A 21,329-nucleotide genomic window follows, 5' to 3' on the forward strand; every position below is an offset into this window, starting at 1 on the left:
ATACGGGGGGGGGGGGGGGGGGGGGGTATACGGGTTGCGCCCAAATGTATAAACTATAAACATGCGTTTCAAAATTTTTTCGTAAATGGGTATTCGATAAAATTTCGTGAATACTATACACTGAGATGTCAAAAGTCATGGGATGGCGGTATGCATATATACAGATGGCGGTAGTATCGCCCAGTGAGGTATAAAGAGTCAGTGCATTTGCGGAGCTGTCATTGGCATTCAGGAGGTTAATTTTAAAAGGCTTCCGATGTGGTTATGGCAGCACGATGGGTATTAATAGATTCTGAATGCGGAATGGTGGAGTTCGGAAGTGAACATTTTCATTGTTGAAATCACAGGGAGGCACACAATGCCACAATATAAAAACTCGCAGCACTTTTAGCCAAGATTCACGGAGACGGGCAAGTTATTTGCTGGTGAGGGAAGCCTGCTACTTCTTTAGCGGCGGCTATAGTCCCTCACTTCGCTAGATAACCACCTCAGGAAGTTGTGGAAGAATGCAGTCAGTCAAAAGCACGAGCCTTGAAGCTATGGCGGGAAGCAGGCGGCGCGGGTAGGCAACCGAGCGACACAAGGGAGCGCCCGGCAGCTGCACTCAGCGGTTGTAAAGCACCTCCCCTGTTCAAACATGTACACTGTAGAATTGTTAATATTGTATTTGCTATTGTTATTTACGATTATCCTTTTCTAAAAACAAGTGGATTTAGCTGGAAGAAAGAAGGAAATCTAAATCTGTTTGTAAAGCAGTTGGAGCTTCTGATTTCTCTCGTCTTACCTGCACGTTCCCTACGCGGGATCTACTGTGATGGCAGTAGAATCGTTTTGCATTCTGTCACAAATGCCTGTACTGCTAACTTCCTCAACGGTGTGTCGCGGACAGAACGTCTTCTTCTTTGCAGAGGTTGCATGTCACTTTACAGAGCATTTCCAAGACAGTCCCGTATTGATTAAATCTTCCCGTAAAAAATCTGCAGAATGCCTCTTCTTTCGGTGTTTTCTTTTAATCCGACCTGCTGGAGGCCCCAAGTACTCGAGCAGTATTCAATAATGTGTTTGACCAGTGTTCTATACGTGGTCTCATTTACAGGTGAGACACACCTTCCCAGAACTCTCCCAATAAACGGAAGACGACTCTTCGCCTTTCCTATTACCGCCGATACGTGCTCAATTCATTCCAGGTCGCTTTTCAACATTAGGCCTAGTTCACCGCTTGGTAGCGCAGTTGAGTACTAAGCGAGTGGGCCCAGATCGACTCCAGGCTGGTTCGGAGATTTTTTTCCACTCGGGGACTGGGTGTTGTGTTGCCCTTACTTTAGTATCGTCTTAATGGCGATTGCTATTGCGATGGCTGAACTGGCACGGCCCGAAACCCAATAATGTGGCAAAAAAACGTTACGCTTAAATATTGAATTCGGGTTGAGGGCAACTTTACGTGTCACTTTATTAGACCATTTTCTGTTAGAATTTCACCTGATTCGGGTACTTTTTCAGTCCCGCTTCAGTATCGCCGTAAGCACAATATAACTGGAGGGAAATCGTGCTGTGCTGAGAGTGTGGGCATTTAAGTGCACTACGTTCCTTCAAAACCTTTTACCGGAAGCATCACAACATTAAACCAATATTACATTAACAAATATTATTTTTTGATTTTTTTTCCGTTTCAGAGCCAGAAAACTTCCTCTGTGTCTGCTGTGAATAGTTTTAGTGATATGGGTCACCTGACCGTCTTTTAGTCTAAGTTTCGCACTAGAAGTGTAATGGAAGCTGTAGAACTAACTTCTATATTTCCTACTATACTTAAGTAAGCTGAATCAGAGTATGGTTGCTCAAACGTTGTCAGTACAGATTTTATAGAAACTAACTGAAATTTTTTCTCTACACCCCAGTCCCGGACAAAGTAGTAATTAACGCTTGTTGATCACTTCTATAATATTTTTCATTGCTAGCAGATTGTCGCACTACATAAACTTATAAAGCCATATTGTTCTATTGACTGATTAAACCCTGCTTTTGTTTGGGGTTGGTGATAATTTTATTCACTCACTTCTACGGTGCGGAAAGTAGGCTGATGGTCAGTGTCTTTCTATGTATTCTGTGTCCCCTTTCTCGTGAATGAAAATTATTACAGCGCTGTTCCATTTTTGTAGAGTTTTCTTCTTTCACAAGAAAATCTGTAAAGGATTTAAAGTTCATTTTGTATGGTTTTTTCTGTCTTTAATAAATGTTTTTGGAACAATATTTTCACCCAACATTTTCCCTTTCCTGCATACGTCGGAATGCTTTAAATACCACATTTGGTATTACTTCTGAAATACCAATATTTGCATTGTTCGCTATCTGTTTTTCTGATTCATATTTTGACTTACACAAACACCAGCCAGGTTAGCCAAGAGCGCTCATGCGCTGCTTCCTGGACTCAGGTAGGCGCGCCAGCCCCAGGTCAAATCCGTCCAGTGGATTACCGATGAAGCCTGGTGTGCCGGCCAGCCTGGATGTGGTTTTTAGGCGGTTTTCCACATCCCACTAGGTGAATACAGTGCTGGTCCTCAAGTCCCACCTCACTTACACGACTCGCAGACATGTGCACACGTTCGCACTATTCCATGGATTGCACTAGATGCAGACAGTTGGGGTACACTAGTGTCATCCCGGGGGGGTACGGGGTTGATACAGGAAGGACATCTGGCCACCCCTTAAATTAACCTTGCCAAATGCGATCCTGACCCTGCCGACCCTGCGACACCGCGCGATAAAGGTACAAGTAAAAGAAGAAGAAGAAGAAGGTTTTGACTTACACAAACATTTAAATAAATTTTGGAATGGTTGTATTTTGGCCTTCTGTCGTCAATTACTGCGTAAGGGAATGTTGTGTCCACCCAATGTAAGTTTCATTTTGTTTACTTCATACACTTATTGTTTTAAATTATTTCTCTTAACTAATTTCCATTGTATCTTTGCATGTCTTCTCGAAGATTTTTTACAAGTATTTTCGTTTAACTCAGCATATTTCAACATATTCCTGTCATCTTTTCCTTGAAACTCTCGTGCTGTCTTGCTCAAACCTACGTTTACGCCATGCGTCGTTCTATATGCACCTATACACATGGTTGTAGTATCACGTACACTAGGTGTAAAAGGGCAGTGCATTGGCTAAGCTGTCATTTGCACTCAGTCGATTCATGTGCAGAGGTATCCGACATGATTATGGCGGCAAGACGGGAATCAAAAGACTCTGGACGCGGTATGGTAGTTGGAGCTACACGCATAGGACACTCCATTTCGGAAATCGCTAGAGAAATTAGTGATCTGAGATCCACAGTGTAAAGAATGTGCCAAAAATACTTGATTTCAGGCATTATCTCTTATCACAGACAACGCTGTGGCCATCGGCGTTCACTTGACGACCAGAGCGGCAGTCATTGCGTAGAGTTCAAATTGGTTCAAATGGCTCTGAGCACTATGGGACTTAACATCTGTGGTCATCAGTCCCCTAGAATTTAGAACTACTTAAACCTAACTAACCTAAGGACATCACACACATCCATGCCCGAGGCAGGATTCGAACCTACGACCGTAGCGGTCACGCGGTTCCAGACTGAAGCGCCCAGAACCGCACGGCCACACCGGCCGGCTGCGTAGAGTTGTCAGTGCTGACGGACAAGCAACACAGCGTGAAAAAATCGCAGATACCAATGTGAGACACACGACGAACGTATCCGTTACGACAGTACGGCAAAATTTGGCGTTAATGGGCTATGGCAGCAGACGACCGACCGCCTTTGCTAACAGCACGACATGGCCTGCAGCGCCTCTCCTAAACTCGTGACCACATCGGTTGGATCCTAGAATCGTGGCCTGGTCAGATGAGTCGCGATTCCTGATGGTACGAGCTGATAGTAGGGTTCAAGTGTGGCGCAGAGCCCACGAAGCCTTGGACGGAGTTCGCCAAAAAGGCACCGTGCAAGCTGGTGTTGCTCCATATTGGTATGGGCTGTGTTTACATGGAATGGACTGGATCATTAACCGGAAGTCACTCTTTTCCACCACGTCGAGACCGTTTTGCGCCACTTCATATTCCCGAACAAAGATGGAATTTTGATGAATGACAATGCGCGAAGTCACAGGGCCACAAAGGTTCGTGTCTGGACAGCCTTGACAACTGGAACGAATGATCCGGCTATGCAGATTGCCCGACATGAATCCCTTCGAACAATTTCGGGACATGAGAAATCAGCTCGTATACAACATCCTACAGCGGCGACACTATCGGAACATGTACGGATATAGAAGAAGCATGGCTCAGTATTTCTGAAGGGGACTTACAACAATTGTGGAGTCCATGCCACGTTGAGTTGCTGCATTACGACGGGCGAAACGAGGTCTGACGAGATAGTGGGAGGTACCCCACGACTTTCTCTACCTCAGTGCTTGATTAATAGCCATCTAGTGTTCAAATTCAGCTAGAGACTAGTGTTAACCTGCTTTAGGTGAACCCGAAGTTGGAGAATTAATGGCTGTTTTTCTGGGGCCATGTATGTAATTGATGATGCTCCAACCTGTAAGATCCTTCAGAATTCGTGCAGCTGAATGCGGCAAATATAGATAGACGTGAAAGGGTCTGGACGAGGCCAGCCTGCCTCGGCCTCGAGTGTTCTGAGGCTGACGCCGTCACCGCTCGTCGGCCAATCCTCTTAGCGAGAGACGGCAAGTTGGAACGTTCGGTTGAACCTGCCACTGCGGGCCGCGAGTCGCGTGAGCTGGCAGGCCGGCAGCGGTGGCAGCGGCGTCGCCCGGGCCACGGGATTTGGGGTTGCGCGGGCGTGACCCGGCCCTGCAGGCCGTTGCCAAGCTACCACGTGACGTCACACACGCCCTCACCTCCGGGCGCCTCCCACACGCCGCGTCTCGCGTGCGCCATTTCTGCGAGGCCAAACGCCGAGAGCCACGACCCCGTGGCAGCACTCGCTACAGATCTATCAGTGAAGAAGGAATCTGCGACTACCCGTATTATTTTAATGAATAATTTATTTCTCTGTTACTTGCTCAGATTGACAGAAAATGCTAATGCCAAAGCAGAAATGTTTAGAGGGGAATGTCAAGCTGTAGAAGCCGGCATGACTGTGGAAAAGACAATGCCAGCGAAGGGAAAATTAAAAAAAAAAAATACTTTGGAGAAAAGGGCTCAGATTGCCAGCCAGCACAAAGTAAAGAATGGAATACTGAACTGAGAACGAAACGTATAAAAGGGTTACAAAAGTGACGCGAACATGAAGTCAAAGTTGAAAGGAAAGAGTAATTAGATGAGGATATGGCAATGAAACGATTATCGCGTTAGTGCGTAGAATGAGAGAGACCGGCGATAAACTTTCAGACTTTCGGGAAAACATCATCCACACAATACCCAAGATTGTAAGAGCCGACAAGTGCGAGGATTATCGCACTGTCGGCTCAGTAGCTCATGCATCCGAGTTGCTGAAAAGAGTAATTTACAGAAGAATGGAAAACTGAAGATATGTTAGGGGACGATAACTTTTGGTATTAGGAAAGGTAAAATCACCAGAGGTGATATTCTGACGTTGTGGTTGATGAAGTAAGACTGAAGAAAAATCAAGACACGTTCATAGAAATTGTCGACAGGGACAAATGTTTCGAAATTGTAAAATGGTGCAATATATTCGAATTTCTGAGAAAAAATAGGGGTAAGCTGTAGGAAAACACAGGTAATATGCACTGAAGCGACAAAGAAGCCGGTATAGGCATGCGTATTCGAATACAGAGATATGTAAATAAGCAGAATACGGCGCTGCCGTCGGAAACGCCTATTTAAGACAACAAGTGTGTGGCGCAGTTGTTAGATCGGTAACTGCTGCTACAATGGCAGGTGATCAAGATTTAAGTGAGTTTGAACGGGTGTTACAGTCGGTGCACGAGCGATGGGAGACACCGTCTCTGAGGTAGCGATGAAGTAGGGATTTTCCCGTACGACCATTCATGAGTGTACGGTGAATATCAGGAATACGGCAAAACATCAAATCTCCGCCATCGCTGTGGCGGTCAAAAAAAAATCTTGCAAAAACGGGACCAACGACGACGGAAGAGAATTGTTCAACGTCACAGAAGCGCAGCCCTTCCGGAAATTGCTGCGGATTTCAAATCTGGGCCATCAACAAGTGTCATCATGCGAACCATACAAGGAAACATCATCTACACTCCTGGAAATTGAAATAAGAACACCGTGAATTCATTGTTCCAGGAAGGGGAAACTTTATTGACACATTCCTGGGGTCAGATACATCACATGATCACACTGACAGAACCACAGGCACAAAGACACAGGCAACAGAGCATGCACAATGTCGGCACTAGTACAGTGTATATCCACCTTTCGCAGCAATGCAGGCTGCTATTCTCCCATGGAGACGATCGTAGAGATGCTGGATGTAGTCCTGTGGAACGGCTTGCCATGCCATTTCCACCTGGCGCCTCAGTTGGACCAGCGTTCGTGCTGGACGTGCAGACCGCGTGAGACGACGCTTCATCCAGTCCCAAACATGCTCAATGGGGGACAGATCCGGAGATCTTGCTGGCCAGGGTAGTTGACTTACACCTTCAAGAGCACGTTGGGCGGCACGGGATACATGCGGACGTGCATTGTCCTGTTGGAACAGCAAGTTCCCTTGCCGGTCTAGGAATGGTAGAACGATGGGTTCGATGACGGTTTGGATGTACCGTGCACTATTCAGTGTCCCCTCGACGATCACCAGTGGTGTACGGCCAGTGTAGGAGATCGCTCCCCACACCATGATGCCGGGTGTTGGCTCTGTGTGCCTCGGTCGTATGCAGTCCTGATTGTGGCGCTCACCTGCACGGCGCCAAACACGCATACGACCATCATTGGCACCAAGGCAGAAGCGACTCTCATCGCTGAAGACGACACGTCTCCATTCGTCCCTCCATTCACGCCTGTCGCGACACCACTGGAGGCGGGCTGCACGATGTTGGGGCGTGAGCGGAAGACGGCCTAACGGTGTGCGGGACCGTAGCCCAGCTTCATGGAGACGGTTGCGAATGGTCCTCGCCGATACCCCAGGAGCAACAGTGTCCCTAATTTGCTGGGAAGTGGCGGTGCGGTCCCCTACGGCACTGCGTAGGATCCTACGGTCTTGGCGTGCATCCGTGCGTCGCTGCGGTCCGATCCCAGGTCGACGGGCACGTGCACCTTCCGCCGACCACTGGCGACAACATCGATGTACTGTGGAGACCTCACGCCCCACGTGTTGAGCAATTCGGCGGTACGTCCACCGGGCCTCCCGCATGCCCACTATACGCCCTCGCTCAAAGTCCGTCAACTGCACATACGGTTCACGTCCACGCTGTCGCGGCATGCTACCAGTGTTAAAGACTGCGATGGAGCTCCGTATGCCACGGCAAACTGGCTGACACTGACGGCGGCGGTGCACAAATGCTGCGCAGCTAGCGCCATTCGACGGCCAACACCGCGGTTCCTGGTGTGTCCGCTGTGCCGTGCGTGTCATCATTGCTTGTACAGCCCTCTCGCAGTGTCCGGAGCAAGTATGGTGGGTCTGACACACCGGTGTCAATGTGTTCTTTTTTCCATTTCCAGGAGTGTATATGGGCTTTCGGAGCTGGAGGCCCACTCGTGAACCCTTGATGACTGCACGACACAAAGCTTTATGCCTCGCCTGGACCCGTCAGCACCGATATTGGACTGTTGATGACTAGAAAAATGTTGCCTGGTAGGACGAGTCTCGTTTCAAATAATATCCAGCGGATGGATGTGTACGGATATGAAGACAACCTCAAGAATCCATGGGCCCTGCATGTCAGTAGGGGACTGTTGAAGCTGGTGGGTGCTCTGTAATGGCATGGGGCGTGTACATTTGGAATGATATGGGACCCCTGATATGTGTAGACACGACTCTGATAGGCGGCATGTACGTAAGCATCCTTTGTGGTCACCGGCATCCATTCATGTCCATTGTGCTTTCCGACGGACTTGGGTAATTACAGCAGGACAGTGCGACACCCCACACGTCCAGAATTGCTACAGTGTGGCACTCTTCTGAACATAAGCTCTTTCGGTGGCCACCAAACTCCGCAGATATGAACATTATTGAACATATCTGGGATGCCTTGCAACGTGCTTTTCAGAAGAGATCTTCACGCCGTCGTACGCTTACGGATTTATGGACAGTCCTGGAGAATTCATGGCGTCAGTTCCCTCCAGTACTACTTCAGACATTAGTCGGCTCCATGCCACGTCGTGTTGTGATACTTCTGCGTGCTCTCGGGCGCCCTACACGATATTGGGCAGGTGTACCAGTTTCTTTGGCTCTTCGGTGTACAATCTGTACAAGAACCAAGAGAGAACAGTAAGAGTAGAAAAATAGAAAGGTTCACAAGTGGGTTTAAAATTCAAGGTGAAAGGATACAGTGTTAAGATTCGCTGGTGACATTGCTACCCACAGTGAAAATGAAGAGGAATTAGAGGGTCTGTTGAATGGCATTTTCTAATGAATAGAGAATATGGATTGAGAATAAATCTAAGAAAGGCTAATTTCGCAGAAATGAGAACAGAGAGAAACTAAACATCAAAATTGGTGATCAAGTAGTAGATGAAGTTAAGCAATTCTGCTGCCTAGGCAGCAATACAACGCATGACAGTCGGAGCAAGGAAGAAGTAAAAAGCAAGCTATAACTGACAACAATACTATTTCTGGCCAAGAGAAGTCTACTAGTATCAAACATAGGTCCTAATTTGTGGAAAAAATTCCCAAGGATGTACAAGGAGCACTTAATTGAATAGTAGTGAGATATCGACTGTGGGAAAACCGGAACAGAAGAGAATAGATGCATTTCAGATGTGTTCTACAGAAGAATGTTGAAAATTAGGTGGAAATGGCTCTGAGCACTATGGGACTTCTGTGGTCATCAGTCCCCTAGAACTTAGAACTACTTAAACCTAACTAACCTAAGGACATCACACACATCCATGCCCGAGGCAGGATTCGAACCTGCGACCGTAGCAGTCGCGCGGTTCTGGACTGAGCGCCTGAACCGCTAGACCACCGCGGCCGGCAAATTAGGTGGACTGATAAGGTAAGGAGCCAACGGCCTTGCCGCAGTGGTAACATCGGTTCCCATCAGATCACCGAAGTTAAGCGCTGTCGGGCTGGGCTAACACTTGGATGGGTGACCATCCGGTCTGCCGAGCGCTGTTGGCAAGCGGGGTGCACTCAGCCCTTGTGAGGGAAACTGAGAAGCTACTCGATTGAGAAGCAGCTGCTCCAGTCTCGTAAACTGACATACGGCCGGGTGAGCGGTGTGCTGACGACATGTCCCTCCATATCCGCGTCCAGTGACGCCTGTGAGCTGAGGATGAAAGGGCGGCCGGTCGGTACCGTTGGGCCTTCCAAGGCCTGTTAGGAATGAGGAGGTTCTCCGCAGAAGATGGGGAGGATGATAGGATATCTCTTAAGATATCGGGGAATAATTTCCATGGTACTAGAGGGAGCTGTAGAGGGTAAAAACTGTAAAAGAAGACTGAGATTAGGATTCATCCAGCAAATAATTGAGGACACAAGCTCCAAGTGCTACTCTGAGATGAAAAAGTTGGCACAGGAGAGGAATTAGAGGCGGGCCAGAACAGACCAGTCAGAAGACTGTTGATTCAAAGAAAGAAAAAGAGGTAGTGGGTGAGATACGAAACTGCGACAAAAATTTGACGGAGCCCTGAAAGACGAAGTCGAAATATGGCCTCTGAGCTATATGACAATCCTCTGAATTATTAAGATCCTTGGGAGAACCGATACGAGAATCCATTACGCCTGGTGTGCAATAAGTAAAGATCCTCACTCTTCAACAATTTTCAAAATAAAGTTCCACTCTACAGGGGAGTGTGCGCTAAATTCCTGGCAGAGTGAAACTGTAAGCGAGACTGTATCTCCTGCCAATCACCGTTGCTTTTCGCGAGAAATTTCTCTACTGAGTGAACTATTCAGGCACGACTAACAGTAATGTAAGAATCCCAAAGCCAAAGAAGGCAAGGTTCATCAACTGCGAACCGTAAGTTTAATAAGTCAAAGTTGCAAAATACTGATATGAATTATATGCACAAGTGTGAAAAAACTCATAGAGGTCGACATCAGAGAAGATCAAATTAGGTTCCATGAATGTAACTCCATCCTCTGTCTGGAGTGTGGGACTACGACTTGCCAATTTCCAATAATACATTACCAATAGCCGTTATTTAGGTTTTATTTTTAGGCTACCAGTTTCGACAATACGTGAAATATCATCTTCAGGCCTGCTTATATCCAGTTAACAGTGCTGCTGTGTTTTGTAACACGAATGTTACTCGATTTAAGCAGACCTGAAGACCTCCGAGGATGTCTCCCGCAGTCGGAGACGAAACGTCAGGAGACAGTTTTATACTTCGACCACGGCCTATCAGCCCGGAAGTTTTAAGTGAAGACAATACCGGCCGTGAAAGTTTACATTGTATGACATAATGTATTGTCGAAACTGGTAGCCTAAAAATAAAACCTAAATAACGGCTATTGGTACCGTATTATTGGGAACTTAGGTTCCACGATATACAGTGAGGTGGGATACCTCCTAATACCCTGTCGGACCTCCTTTTTCCCGGCATAGTGCAGCAACTCGGCGTGGCATTGACGCAGCTAGCCATTCGAAATCTCCTGCAGAAATTAAATGATCATATGGCATCGATGGTGGGAAGTCCCCACCTGGGGAAGCTCTGCCGCCAGTCTTTTCACTTGCTGCCACACTGGGCGACTTTCGTGTCGATTATGACGCAATGATGATGAGAACAACACAACAACCAGTCCCCGAGCGGAGAAAATCTCCATTCCGGCCGTATATCGAACCCAGGCCTGCTGCATGGCATTCAGACTCTCTGGCCACTCAACTAAGGACGGGCTCCCCTGCAGAAATATTGAACCATGCCGCCTCAATATTCATCTATAACTTCGAAAGTGTTGCCGGTGCAGGATTTTGTGCACGAACTAAACTCTCGATTATGTCCTATAATTGAACGATAGGATTCATGTCGGCGATTTGAATAGCCAAATCATTTGCTCTAATTGTCCAGAATGTTGTTCAAATCGGTGACATGGCGCATGGTTATCCAAAAACATTCCATCCTTGTTTGGGAACATGAAGTCCATAAATGGTTGCAGAAGGTCTCCAAGTAGCCGAACATATCCACTTCTAATCAATGATCGGTTCAGTTGGACCAGAGGACCCAATTCATCCCATATAAACACAGCCCACACCATTATGAAGCCTACAGCAGCTTGCACAGTATCTTGTTGACGACTTGGGCCCATGGCTACGTGGAGTATGAGCCACATTTGAACCCTACCATCAGCTCTTGCCAACTGAAATCGGGACTCATGTGACCAGGCGACGGTTTGCCAGTCGTCTAAGGTCCCACCGATATGATCACCCTCCTACGTCGTCTGCTACCAAAGCCCATTAACACCAAATTTCTGCTGCAGTGTCCTAAAGGATACGTTCGTCGTACGTCCCACATTGATTTATTGCGGTTATTTCAAGCAGTGTTGCTTCTCTATTAGCACTGAGAACTCTACGAAAACGGTGTTGCTCTCGTTCGTTAAGTAAAGGCCATCGGCCTCTGCGTTATCAATGGCGAGAGGCAGTGCCTGAACGGTATTTTCGCACACTTGACACTGTGGATCTCGCATTACCGAATTCCTTAACGATTTCTTAAATAAAATGTCCCATGCGTCTAGCTCTAATATATCCAACAGGTATCACCAAGACGGCATCGGCATACATATTTTTCAATATTAAGTACGAAAATTTAAAAAAAATGATTGAGGAGTGCATGAACGAGTGAGCACAATGCTGAATTAATGGCGGCACCATAATGATGTGGGCTGTGTTTACGTGGAATGGACTAGGTCCTCTGGTCCAACTGAACCAATCATTGACTGGAAATGGTTATGTTCGGTTATTTGGAGGCCATCTACAGCAGATCACGGACTTCATGTTTCCAAACAACTATGGAATTTTTATGGATGACAATGTGCCTTGTCTCCGAACCACAATTGTTCTCGGTTAGTTTGAAGTTCTCGACAGTTCGAGCGAATAATTTGGTCATCCAGATCACCCGACATGAATCCTATCGAACATTTATAAGACATAATCGATAGATCAGCTCGTGCACATCCTGCGCCGGAAACACTTTCGCAATTATGGACGACTATAGAGGCAGCCTGGTTCAATCTTTGTGCAGGGGACTTCCATCGACTTCTTGAGTACCTGACACATCGAGTTGCTCCGCTATGTCGCTCAAAAGGAGGTATCCCATGACTTTTGTCACCCCGTTGTATACAGATGTGCCAAAACATCATGAGCACCTGCATAAGAGCGTGGTGGTCCACCTGTGGTACGCAGTACAATAGCGATTCTGCGTCGTATGGGTTCAGAAAACCACATCTTTAATGCGACGCCCAGAGACAACGAAAAGCGTCTATTTGTTTCCCATAACAAACAAACAAACATTCGACAGAGCGCTCCCAAATTGTTCTAGTAAGACATTCGTTTTATCGACATGTATTAACAGAGACAGTAAACCACAAAGAATAAACGGCAGCCCAGCTGCTATTATGTAGCACTGCATGCTGAACGTTAGCAATCAGCAAGGACCAGCACGATGCTATCGCTGCCAAAACATGTCGACACTATGCAGAACATGTTGGGTTGCAATAGCGGTATGCGGGCGAGCGTTATCCAGTTGGAAAACACCTCTCGGAATGCTGTTTATAAATGGCAGCATAACAGGTCGAATCATCAGACTGACATACAAGTTTGCAGTCAGGATGCATGGGATAACTACGAGAGTGCTTTTGCTGTCATATAATATCGCATCCCAGATCATAACTCCAAATATACTTGTAGATCCTGTGTGTCTGGCCGCAGAGAGGTAGGTTGCAGGTGCTCACCTGGCCTTCTTCTAACCGACGCAGAGCATCAAGGGTACCAAAACGGAACGAGGTTTCATCAGAAAACACAACAGACCTCTACTCCGCCCTCCAATAAGCTCTCGCTTGACACCACTGAAGTTCCAAACGGCGGTGGTTTGGGGTCAGCAGAAAGCACGCTATACGAGTAGGGCGTCTGGGTCGTAACTGTGCTCGAAGTAACCGATTTGCGACAGTTCGTTGTGTTTCTGTGATGCCAATTACTCCTCGAATTTTTGCTGCAGTTGCAGTACGATGCGCCACAGCCTCACACTAAAACCGACAGCCTTCGTCTCGACAGTGCTACGTGGCCGTCCGTATCTCAGTCTTCTTCCGACCGTACAGTCCCGTGACCATCGGTGCAAGCAGTCATGTACAGTGGCTACGTTCCTGTCATGTCTTTCTGTAGTATCGCAGAAGGAACCTCCGGCTTCTCGTAACCCTATTACACGACCTCATTCAATGTCGTTGAGCTGTTTATAATGGTGTCTTCGTCGTATTAAGGGCATTCTTGAATAACATCAACTCACAACGTCCAGTCTCAAAGTTAACTAACGCACACGACCGTTACAGCGCGTATTTCAGGCAAACCTGATTTTCATCTACATCGTGGCGCTAGTAGTGTCACACTTATGCTAATGACGCGAAATTTGAAGTCATCTTTAGACACAGAAACACGCCTACCAACTTTCGTTTATCTCGCACAACTCGTTCTTGGTTTTGTGGATTCTTTCCCGTCAGTGTACTTTCCGTGTGACGTCACCAGGCGCCATTCACTCTCGCTGTGCATTCACTCACTCGTTGCATATTCAGTGTCCACCACAGTGGACCTCGTGGTAGGTGCCACATTGTCGTAAGGGTTTTACTGAAACGTCACGTACTCAGACAAGTAAGAGCCCCTCATATAGAGACTGATCCTTACCGTGCGCGAGGCGTAAATTACCTCCGTGATTTATGTAACTGGTGGCCTGCAGTCTGCAGTTAAACATAGAGATGATACTGATATCTCTATCGGACAATCGCTTCTCATTGCTCACATTTTTCTCTCTTGCCTGTCTGAATTCTACATTGTTCTCGAAATGCTGACAGATATCCAGAACCTTTCTTTTTCTTTAATGATGTTTTAGCTAACCAGCGAAAACTCATGGTATCTGCTAATGCGTTCTTTCCGTCAGATTTAGGTGCAAAATAAATACTAGCCAACCATGATTTAATTTCTTACCTCTTACATCGGGTAGGCGTAAATGATAACCCATTCTGAGACCGTCAGAAGAAAATATAAGAGATGTAAAGCACTGCATTTTCTGCGAAGCACAGCAAAGCCGGTTACTGCTGAACGAGCAAATGATAATAAGCAAAGGCTAGTTGACAATCGTGTGTCTGTGAAATGATTTATTGGGGAAACTTACAACTACCACCGTCACACCTTGGTGAAAGATCTGGCCGGGAACCCGAAGAAATTCTAGTCCTTTGTAAAATCGCTAAGCGCGTCAAAGGCTCCCATCCAGTCACTCATTGACCAGTTTGTTGCTGCAGTCGAATATAGCAAAACGAATACCGAAGTTTTAAATTTCATGTTTAAGAAATCGTTCCCGAATGAGGTGGTGCAAACATACCGTTGTTTCACCATCGAACAGACCCCCATATGGACGATATGATAATAAACGTCCCGGGCGTAGAGAAACAACAGAAAGAGTTGGAAACAAATAAGTCGTCAGATCCAGGAGGAATCACAGTTTGGTTTTAAAAAGAGTACTCTACGGCATTGGCCCCTTACTTAGCTTGCATTTATCACGAAACTCTCGCCCAGCGCTGTCCCAAGCGACTGAAAAAAAGCGCAAGTGATTCCTGTACAAAATAAGGGTAAAAGAACGAAGCCGCAAAATTACAGAACATTATTCCTAAGATCGGTATGCCGCAGAATCCTTGAACATATTCTCAGTTCGAATGTAACAAATTTTCTTCATACAGAGAAGATTATGTCCACGAATCAGTGCAGTTTTAGAAAGTATCGCTCGTGCGAAACTCAGCTTGCCCTTTCTTTTCATGACACGCTGCGAACTATGGATGAAGAGTAACAGGCAGATTATATATTTCTAGATTTTCGGAAAGCATGTGACACGATGCCTCACTGCAGGCTGTTAACGAAAGTACGAGCATATGGAGCAAGTTCACAGATATGTGAGTAGCTCGAAGACTTCTTAAGTACTAGAATCCAGTATGTTGTCCTCGACGGCGAGTGTTCATCAGAGACAAGTGCATTGTCAGGAGCGTCCCAGAGAAGTGTGACAGGCCCGCTGTTATTTTCTATGTATGTAAATGATCTGGCGGACAAGGTGGGCAGAACCTGCGGCTGTTTGCTGATGATGCTATGGTGTACAGTAAGGTGTCGAAGTTGAGTGACTGTAGGAGGATACAAGATGACTTAGACAAAATTCCTAGTTGTCTTGATGAATGGAAGCTTGCTCTAAATGTCGAAAAATGTGAATCAATGCGGATGAGTAGGAAAACAAACTCGTAATGTTCGGATGCAGCATTAGCAGTGTCCTGCTTGACAAAGTTTAAATATCTGGAAATAACGCTGCAATGCCATATGAAATACAACGAGTATGTGAGGATTGCAGTAGGGAATGAGAATGGTCGACTTCGGTTTGTTGGGAGAATTTTGGAAAGGTGTGGTTCACCTATAAAGGAGACCGCACTTATGGGGCGCTAGTGCGACCTATTCTTGAATACTGCTCGAATGTTTGGGATCTTTATCAGGCCAGATTAAAGGAAGAAATCGAAGCAGCTCAAAGGTGGGCTGCTAGATTTGTTACCGGTAGGCTCGAACAACACGGACGTATTATGGAGATGCTTCGGGAACTCAGATGGGAAATCCTTGAGGGAAGGCGAACTTGTTTTCGAGGCGCACTACTGAGTAAATCTGGAGAACCGGAATTTGAAACTGACTCTAGTACCATTCTGCTGTCGCCAACATACATTTCGTGTAAGGACCACAAAAATAAGACACGAGAAATAAGAGCTTGTACGGAGACATATAGATAGTCGGTTTTACCCCGCTCTGTTTGCGAGTTGAACAGGAAGGGAAATGACTAGTAGTAGTAGTAGAGGGTACCCTCCGCCATGCACCGTACGGTGGCTTGCGGAGAACGTATGTAGATGATCGTTGTAGAATTGAAGTGGTCCGTCCGAACTGGCGCTCCTGTTTCAATCTGCCCTGAAGGTACTCAAATATACAAAGCCCTTCTCGATTTTATACGGGGTAGTAACCTGTGTTTATGTATTTTGGTGTACTATCTGTGGTTAAATCAGCACTTCAGTATGTAGCTACATGCTGAATAATCTCTGTTCGGTCTTTTTTATATTCTATTTTGTTTACGGGAGACATGATACCAAATGTAAACAATATAGAATATTTCACTCAATACGAATATTGCGCCTATATGTAAACTGTAAACTGATCGCGAATCATATTTGAACTATTTATTTCGTGATTTCTCTGTATGGATGTTTTTTTTCTATTTGTTCCAAACTGTTTGCATTATAGTTCAACAAATCCAAAAGAGATGAAAAGAGATGCAGATATTTGATTGCTTAAGTAAATGTAAATCTTTGGTGTACAACATATTGCAATTATCGGATAAAACTTAGGCTATTCTCAGTGTTATGATAGTGATGTGGCCCTTCCTGTCCAGAAACCAAACCTCATTTACAAGGGCATCTAAATGAAAGGCTAAGAAGGGAGTGAGGCAGGGTTGTAACCTACCCCAAGTTTATTCAAACGTCACATTGAGCAAACAATAAAGGAAACCAAAGAAACATTTGAAGAAGGAATTGAAGTTCAAGTAGAAGAAATAAAAACTTTGAGGCTTGCCAGTGACACTGTAATTCTGTCAGAGACAAATGGTTCAACTGGCTCTGAGCACTATGGGACTCAACTGCTGTGGTCATCAGTCCCCTAGAACTTAGAACTACTTAAACCTAACTAACCTAAGGACAGCACACACATCCATGTCAGAGACAGAAAAGGACTTGGAAGAGCAATTGAACGGAATGGACAGTGTCTTGAAACAACAACAACAGTAAAACAAGGGTCTGAAATGTGGTTGGATGAAATCAGGCAATGCTGAGGGAATTAGATTAGGAAGACATTAAAAGTGGTAGGTGAGTTTAGCTGTTTAGGCAGTAAAATAATTAATGACGTCCGAAGCAGAGAGACTATAAAGTGTAGGCAGGCAAAGGCAGGAAAAGCGTTTTTGAAGAAGAGAAATTTGTCAAAATCGAATATAAATCATGTACATTTTGATTCTTGAAGCGAAGAAAGCAGTATCCAGCACTTTTACTAGTGGTATTTTATTCACATGTTATTCACATAAATAGCGCCGTTACCGGTTTCGAACCGACACGTTCGCCATCAGACGGCTGTTCACTTTAAGATACACATTCGTTGTTATTTACATTAGTTCTCACTTTTTATTCCCTCTTGTACCAAAAAGTCTGTGGGACAGTGGTGCCTTACAGCCAATCCTGGATGTGAGAAATCGGCGATGCAACTGAAATTCTATCTAATAACGACTGAAAACCACGCGAACAAACCACTGAAGTGAAACTGTTTCAGTTTTAGGTTACTTACGTCGAAAATACTGCTTCATTGCGTTGTAATGCTGGCGGCTCGTATTTATGCAGCAATTAATCCAAAACAAAAATAGTTTTACTTTACGATTTCTTTACATTGTTTTCATGCGTTATTAGTTAGAATTACAGTTAAACAGCCCGTTTTTCACACCGTGTCTGAGTCAATAGAAATAAGAAATGAAAACTAATATACACAACAAAAACCGCATATTTTAACGTTAACAGCCATTTGATGATGAACCTGACGGTTCTAAACCTCCAACGGCGCTTTTTATACGGATAAACAGTATTTTTGAAAATGGCTGGTTGCTGTTTTCTTCTCTGTAAGAATCAGCTTGTATTTTGTACACACCGACAGTCGCAAAGTGTCAGTTTTCGACAAAATAACGTATGAAATCGTTTCTGAAGGTACTGTCTGGAGTATAGCTTTTTACGAAAGTGGAACGAGCCGCGCGGGATTAGCCGAGCGGTCAGGGGCGCTGCAGTCATGGACTCTGCGGCTGGTCCCGGCGGAGGTTCGAGCCCTCCCTTGGGCATTGGTGTGTGTGTTTGTCCTTAGGATAATTTAGGTTAAGTAGTGTGTAAGCTTAGGGACTGATGACCTTAGCAGTTAAGCCCCATAAGATTTCACATTTGAACATTTTAAAGTGGAACGTGGTCTTTAAACAACTCAGACAAGAAGAGAACGGAATCCTTTGAAATGTGGTACTACAAAAAAATGCTGAAGATTAGACGGTTAGAGCGCTTAACTAATGAGGAGGTACTGAGTAGAGTTGAGAAGAAAAGAAATTCATGGCATAACATGGCTAAAAAAGGGATCGGTTGATAGGACACATTCTGAGATATCAATGAATTAAATTTAGTATTGGAGCGAAGTGCAGGGGGTAAAAATTGTAGACGGACATAGTAAGTTGACTCAAATGGATGTAATCTGCAGTAGCTATTCGGAGATGAAAAGGCTTGCACAGGGTAGAGTACCGTGAAGAACTACATCAAACGAGTCTTCGAACCGAAAAGCACAATGCCAACCAATGTTCCATCTGCGTACGTGATACACGCCAGTAAGTGGGATTGGATTGATACTTCCTAGGCTACACGAAACGGAACCTCTGCCTTTGCATTCCACTGGTTTGACGGATTGACGGGCAGGTCAGACAGAGCGCCAAAACACTCTCAAGACGGATACTTTGTTTTCATGCGACATACGCATGCTTCCAGAGGTACCGTAGGTGACAAGGCATGGGCTAGATATATGCTCTTATACGGATGGAGGTAGTATCTCTTAGGCGGGTATAAAACGGCAGTACATTGGTGGAGCTGTCATTTGTAGTCAGCTGATTAATGTGAAAACTTTTCCAACGTGATTATGGCCGCAAGGCTTTGAACGCGGATTGGTAATTAGAGCTAGACGCATTGGACATTTCATTTCGAAAATCGTTAGGAAATTCAGTATTCCGACATTAACAGTGCCGGACTACCGAACTTCAGGCAATATCTCTTACCACGCAGTGCCATGCGTTCACTTAACGACCGAGAGCAGCGGCGTTTGCGTAAGGCTTTCAGGGCTAACAGACAAGCAACACTGCGTGAAATAGCCGCATAAATCAACGTGGGACGTACAACGAACGTATCCGTTAGGACAGTGCGGCGAAATTTAGCGTTAGTGGGCTGTGACAGCGGAAGGCCGACGCGAGTGCCTTTGCTAGGAGCACGACATGGCCTGCAACGCCTATCCTGGGCTAGTGTCCATAGCGGTTGGGCACTAGACGACTGGAAAACCGTGGCCTGTGTGGCGTTCGCTGTGTTATTCAGTGATTTGATATTTAACTAATTTGTAAATGAAAATGATAATCTTATTTTATTACATTGAATAATTTCTAAATAATTTTTCTCCCGGCTAAAGATTTGGTCAAGTTACTAAAGAACTCCAAGTTAACATCGTGTTAAAGTGTTGTCTGTAAGCTGGTTAAGTGTCACTAAATCACAGTTCATACAACAGATTCAATACAACTATTTATTATGATGGAAACAGTTATCTTCAGCAAAATGATCATTAAAACCACCGAATATCAGCCGCGCACAACACTGACGTATGTTACCTGAAACAATATTCTTTGCAACTCGTGCGTAATTAATTTCGGCTCCATACATCAGCTAGAAAAGTTTGTTATAACGATCGTGCTATGAGCACTGTTTTTAAAGAGCCAATCTGATTCGAATTATTTTCATTAAAATGAGTTCTGGACCACCGGTGTACATTTATTTTTGCACATTTGTGTTGATGGCCGCGGTCAGCCGTCTTCAGGCTGCTGCCTCGGAGTGTAGCGGCAGTGGGGAGTCTGGCGCGTCGCAGGGTACACCCCAGGTGTTACATGCTTCACACACTGTCCCTGCTGTCGAGACATCTTCGCCGGTACCGGGCGCGGTTGGGCCACCCTCTCCCCAAGGGGAGTGGCGGGTTCAGCGGCGTTCGCGGCGCACGAGGCGGAGAGTCAATGTGGAGGCTGGCCGTGTGGCATCGCCCGCTCTGCCTGTGAGTGGACATGTGGCTGCTCCTTCAGCAAGGTCCGAGCAGGCACAGGGGGGGAGGGGTTTATTAGTTATTGGGAGCTCCAACGTTAGGCGGGTGATGGAGCCCCTTAGGGAAATAGCGGGAAGGTCGGGGAAGAAGGCCAGTGTTCACTCTGTCTGCTTGCCGGGGGGCCTCATCCGAGATGTGGAGGAGGCCCTACCGGCGGCGATAGAGAGCACTGGGTGCACCCGACTGCAAATTGTTGCTCATGTCGGCACCAATGACTCCTGCCGTCTGGGTTCAGAGGTCATCCTCAGTTCGTACAGGCGGTTGGCGGAATTGGTGAAGGCGGAAAGCCTCGCTCGCGGGGTGGAATCAGAGCTAACAATTTGTAGTATCGTTCCCAGAACCGATCGCGGTCCTCTGGTTTGGAGCCGAGTGGAAGGCTTAAACCAGAGACTCAGACGATTCTGCGGAGATCTGGGGTGCAAATTTCTCGACCTCCGCTATCGGGTGGAGAAATGTAGGGTCCCCCTGAATAGGTCAGGCGTGCACTACACGCCGGAAGCGGCTACAAGGGTAGCGGAGTACGTGTGGAGTGCACATGGGGGTTTTTTAGGTTAGAGAATCCCCTCCCTAGGCCCGACAAGACGCCTCCTGAGACGCGGCAAGGTAGGAGTAGGCAAAATGCAACAGGGAATAACAATATTAATGTGCTAATAGTAAACTGCAGGAGCGTCTATAGAAAGGTCCCAGAACTGCTCTCATTAATAAACGGTCACAATGCCCATATAGTACTAGGGACAGAAAGTTGGCTGAAACCAGACGTAAACAGTAATGAAATCCTAAACTCAGATTGGAATGTATACCGTAGAGACAGGCTGAACAGTGAAGGGGGAGGCGTGTTTATAGTGATAAGAAGTGCAATAGTATCGAAGGAAATTGACGGAGATCCGAAATGTGAAATGATTTGGGTGAAGGTCACGGTTAAAGCAGGCTCAGACATGGTAATTGGATGTCTCTATAGGCCCCCTGGCTCAACAGCTGTTGTGGCTGAGCACCTGAAGGATAATTTGGAAAATATTTCGAGTAGATTTCCCCACCATGTTATAGTTCTGGGTGGAGATTTTAATTTGCCA

At 46.0% G+C, this 21,329-nt stretch overlaps 1 protein-coding gene and 1 pseudogene across 1 annotated transcript in view; both read left to right on the forward strand.

The window, feature by feature from the left end:
- Positions 1-21,329, forward strand: part of LOC124788620 (F-box/LRR-repeat protein 16) — a 284,668-nt gene that overhangs the window by 155,377 nt on the left and 107,962 nt on the right. The gene's annotated exons all lie outside the window — the stretch shown is intronic.
- LOC124790706 lies at positions 9,137-9,254 on the forward strand (annotated as a pseudogene).

The sequence above is a fragment of the Schistocerca piceifrons genome, chromosome 3 (assembly GCF_021461385.2).
Source record: "Schistocerca piceifrons isolate TAMUIC-IGC-003096 chromosome 3, iqSchPice1.1, whole genome shotgun sequence".
In the NCBI taxonomy this organism is placed as follows: Eukaryota; Metazoa; Arthropoda; class Insecta; order Orthoptera; family Acrididae; genus Schistocerca; species Schistocerca piceifrons.